Here is a 5383-nt window from a genome sequence, read left to right on the forward strand (position 1 = left end):
GTGAGGGGAGGCATTGAAGGGGAGGGGGAGGAGGAGGGTGAGGAGGAGGGGGTGGGGGGGGTTCTTCATACATTTTTATGACCACAAAGATAAGGTCAGTAGTGTGCCATCGTTACTAGGCAACACTGCGACCCTGAGCTGGATTGAGTTGTGAAGCTGAGAAGTCAGATATTCTTATTACAGCAGTGTGTGTGTGTGTGTGTGTGTGTGTGTGTGTTAACAGGCGTCCTGCGTCCGTGTGGCGTTCACTGGCGTTCACCAGGCTGAAGCACTGCTTTAACTGGACCATTAACTGAAGCAGTGAAATAATTAGAAGGTTATTGACGCTGTGATTACACGGTTACGGCCGTGCTGGTGATACCACTGATGTTCCAGAACGTTCCGATTCCTGATTACAGTAACGCTGGTGAAAAAGCTCGGCTGCATCTTTCATTATATATTTTTAATGATCCAGTTCATGTGGGGATACACCAGACTGTGAGGGTATTGATTTTTGCAGTTTTCAAGCTGAGAATTGAGGAGAAGAGGAAGGAACGAACGCTCAGGCTCAGACTAAAGCAGCCGAGCCCAGAGACGCTCTCTCTGCTTTTACTTTCACTCTCCTCCTCTCTTCTCCGTCGCCCTCTCAGCTCTCCATCCTCACCTCCTTATTTTGCCACTCCTCTAGCAACCTTTCATTATGTTTACCCCCCCCCCCCCCCCCCCCATCTGAGGACCATAAGTAGCAGTGACTGCTTTATAAAAATGTCATGCATGTTTGCTGTGCTCCAAATAATACAGTCAAGGCCAGAAAAAAACAAACAGACACGAGAGGACGGAGGTGAAGATGAGACGATGCGGACCAGTGAACTGCTCAACCACGCATGACATCACACCGTCAGACCATTAGTGGTAATCGCAGACCTTTAATGATACCCCTCTAAATCGATGCTGCGGTAATCAGCAAATGTCTCACTTTCAGCATTCCCAGATATATATATATATAAACAAACACAAAACACTGCTAAACCTGTTGTAATAGCACTTTAATTATTGTGAAGTTTTGTTTTTTTTAAAAAGCAGCTGAACCAGCAATAAGAGACTATGACTCGACTGAATGGATATCCAACTTACCTGCATAAAAACGTAATAAGGAGCCAATTTCTGTGTTAAGTCCTTCCTCTTGAACTCTGCATGGATCCTTAAATCCAAGCTTAAAAAGAAATTCATTTTGGATCTGCAGAGGCCGCTCATCTGGGCTTAGCCTCCTGACAGCTTCACCATGCAGCTGCATATACAGTGTAGGGCTGGAATCACAGGAATTTCCATTGTGATCTTCTGCCGGCCCCGGCGCTGCAGGAACTTGGCCACAGTCTGGATCTGGGATGTCAGGTGTATTACCTGTAGAACAGGCTGTTGAGAGTGAACCCGCACTACTGCTGGTTGGAAGGCTTCCCAGACTGTGTAGGCTCAGTCTGCTTTCCGGCCCCACGCTGTTTACCATGTCATTTAAAAGTTCCAGACTGCACTGTTTGTAATTGGCAGTGACAGGGTTGATTCCGCCGCCGTGATGTTGGGAGATGGCGTCCATGCTCGTGCTGGACACAGGACAGTCCAGCTCCAGCTCGTCTGAGGAGCTGCCATACATGTCATGGCCTTCCGTGGCACTGTCGAAAGTGGGGCTGAGGATGGACGCCTCTGTGCCCAGGATCATGTCATCACTCAGGGAGTCCCGGTGCTCACTCAGCCTCGCTCCAGAGCTCAGGTCATCAAAGGTGCTGCTCTCCACATCTGAGCCTGAATTCAGCCCATAGCTGTCCACACCATTCCTGTGCTCTGAGTCATCATCATTGGGGGTTTCCAAGTTGGAGTTCAAATCTGACAGGGAACAGGTGATGATGTCCTGGGACTCTGAATCAGGGGTGAAACGTGTTCCATCAACCTCCTGTTGCTTCGTCCTCTCATCTGCATTCTCAATGAGCAGAAGTCTCAACCTGTCGCTCGGATTGTCCCTCAACTCTGTGGACTCCAGAGGGGACCTGTGGTTGCATTTCATAGAAGAGTCTGCCCTCACCTTACATGCGTTATCATCATATCCATACTCTCTACTGCCATTTTGCTCTGTCTTTGAATTTTCTTTCCCAATGATGCGCACAACCGAGGTGGACTTACTGCTGACTTTACCCATACGGAGCGCCACCTCGCCGGCCGTGGTGTCCATTTTGCAAAGCACCGGCCTGGGATGCGAGGGCGTCAGTCTGTCGTGGACATGTATGCAGCCCCGGTGCAGATCGGCTCTCACCCACTCGCGATCGGCGGGCTGCAGCTGCATGTTCTGCCGCTGCTTCAACAGAGTCTTCCTGTCGAGACTCCGTGTGTGAAGGGACGCAGAAGACAGGGCCGAGTTCATCTTAGAGCCGCAGGCGGCTGTGACAGCTGAGGCGGCGGCGGTTGCAGCTGCGGCCGAGAGATTCCTCTTTAAGCGCCTCCGTCTCAACAGGAGGGTGCTGGAGTTGCTGGACGAGCTCCGGCCATTAGACGAAGCGGCTCGCTTTGACGCACTAGCTCCTGCTGGAGTGGAGGAATGATGGGGGCTATTCCCGTTCGTGCACTCTCCGCGGGAGGGTGCCGAAAGTCCACCACCATCATCTACGAGAGTCCCGGGGGCGACAGACACTCCGTTGGGCTTCTTCATTAACTTCGCCGCGCCTCCATCCGACGCGCCGCCGTCAGTGAGAGCCTGCACACTCTCCATCTCTGCAAATGAAAAGTCCCTCACTGGAAAAAACAGCAGCGCTCACTTGGTTATGTCGCTACATTTAAAAGCCTGAATGCGTGTCCACCGTGCAAAACGTCCGCCGACTGGGCGGTTTTGCAGACTTATCCCACGAGTAGTCATTCACTCCTCGCCGTCCTGCCACTGTCAGAGTCCCTTTCGCTGCTCCAACAAAAGTATGAAAAAAAACATTTTGCAGATTAGACTCAGTGAAAGGAGGCAGGGCGCACAGGGACAGCGCAGGGCGGAGACGTGGATGTGCGCTCCATTTGGACCGGAATACTGTACTGGAATATGAAATGAACGTCGGCCGACCTCCTACGCAAATACTGGCTGATATATATTCATGAGGAGGACACAAGATGGGGACGCTGACAACAACGCAGTGGGGTGTGGGAAGTGTATTGCATGCTGCACATCCCCCGTCGGCCGCACCGGCGAGAAGGCTCGACCACAAAACTACATAACCCATGGTGCTTTTCCTCAAGATAGGTGGTGAAAAAGTGAGAGGAGTAAACATAGCTCGTATAAATGTTTGGTTTGCAGATGCGGTGGTACGTCATCTCCAATGCAATGCGATTGCATGCACGTGAATAGGTTATTTACCTGTCCCGTTAGTCGCTCAAAACAAAAACACATAAAAACACATATAAGTGTTAAAATATGTGCACTTTTTGTAGTTTGGTGCTTCTTGTTGCAGGTCTTCAATTTTTACAGCACGAAATAATAAAACTTGCTCCCCTGCTTCCTCTCTCCTCCCGCTCCTGTCCCCTTCAGCGTCCTACTTTAGCACGTCAAGGTTGGCTACAGATATGCTCCTCTGTGCCTCGAGGCTAACCAATGGGAGAGCGGCTGAGGCTGCTGTAGTCGGCCGCGGTGTTGGTTTCAGAAATTGAGAGGGAATTGGGAAAAGGTTAGCGCGGTGCACGTGCTGCGGTCTGAGCTTCAGAAGACCTTCAAAGATCCAGCAGGAGGGACTGAAGCCAAAACCCTGCCAACGTTTGATCCAAGAGGCAGAAACGGACTTGAAAATAATTTAGTTCAACGTTTCACAGTTTAACACTGATCGACTGTAACCAGAGGTTAAGATTTAAAAATGTTCATCCTCGATATAAGAATTATAAACATCATTACAGCAGAGATCCTCTGATGGATATAATTCAATATAATATAATATAAAATATAATATAATATATAACCGTGCTTCATCCAAACATATCAATTTAAATTCAGTTTTGAGAAAAGAAAAAAAAATCCCATGGAACTAAATCAGAATCTGTTACAGGTTGAAAAGTTTTTGTTTTTTTTTTAATTAGACAAATGATGAAGAACTTGTGTTTATTACAGACTTTACGGTCGTCACTGGGACTTCAACATGAGGCTCCTGTGTGACCGTAGCTGTGCCGCCGGAATCAAACCCTCACATGTGTCTGTGTCTTTGTTGTCACAGCTAATGAACTCATCGAAGCCCTTTGACCTTTGACCCCAGCCTTTTTAGCGTCAGTTGTCATTTCCTTTGATAGCTGGAGGTCGCAGACCCTCCTGCCACCGTGTCATGTGACACATGTCTAAATGTAAAGAAAACACACGTGTCCTCGCACTGATTGACCTGTAGGTGTCTTCTCGTCCCCCAGGATCAGTCCAGGCGCAGGACACCTGATCCACCACCGTGAGGGGCCGTCTCCCAAACAGAGGCTCAGAATGTTTCTATTCTGAGTGTCAGAGGAACCTGATCCTCCTCTGGGTGATGAAGGATGAGCCGCGGCCGACGCTCTGCTGACCGACGGCTGACCGACGGCTGAGCGTGGGCCGCGCCGTGTGTTGTTGTAAGATACACTGAGCTTCATAGGAGCTGTCAAAACAACAGGTCCAATCCTGAGGGATTAGAGCGCCTGTCACACACACACACACACACACGCTGGTCAGAGGATGAACGGACGTCTGTCCATCACAGGGACGGAGAAGTGAAGGAAAGTTCTGGATCTTTTCACTGAGTTAAACTGATCAGCTGACAGGAAGTTTTAGGGTAAATGAAAACAAAAAAAACAAAAAACAAAACAAGGGTCACCTGTGTGTAAAACTGATATGACCTCTGACCTCAGCCGAGTCATCAGGACCAAGAAGTTATTATGACAAGAGTCGAACAGAAGAGACGTTTGTCAGAATAAAATTCATAAAGTTCTAGGACAGATGTCGATATTTTGAAAAATAATGTATTAATTTATTTCCTTTTGAACCGTGTGTCTGTGAACGTCCTCTGTCTTCCAGGTCAGGGTCAAAGTTGAAGAGCCGTGTTTGGACGTTTGTCCTCTCAGAACTGAAGAAGACGCCGCTGGATGAGACGGGAAACACGTCAACACTTTTTAATAATAACTCTGATTGGACGATGGGAGAAAAAAATAAAGATTCATAAATAACACACACACACACACACACACACGCACACGCACACACACACGCACACGCACACACACACGCACACACACACGCACACGCACACACACACGCACACACACACGCACACGCACACGCACATGCGCTGTAGTCATTGGACTAATATACTGATGTAAATGTTGATGCTGCTGTTACTGCTGCTGCTGTTACTGCTGCTGCTGTTACTGCTGCTGG

This window comes from Cynoglossus semilaevis, chromosome 4, assembly GCF_000523025.1.
Source record: "Cynoglossus semilaevis isolate Cse_v1.0 chromosome 4, Cse_v1.0, whole genome shotgun sequence".
In the NCBI taxonomy this organism is placed as follows: Eukaryota; Metazoa; Chordata; class Actinopteri; order Pleuronectiformes; family Cynoglossidae; genus Cynoglossus; species Cynoglossus semilaevis.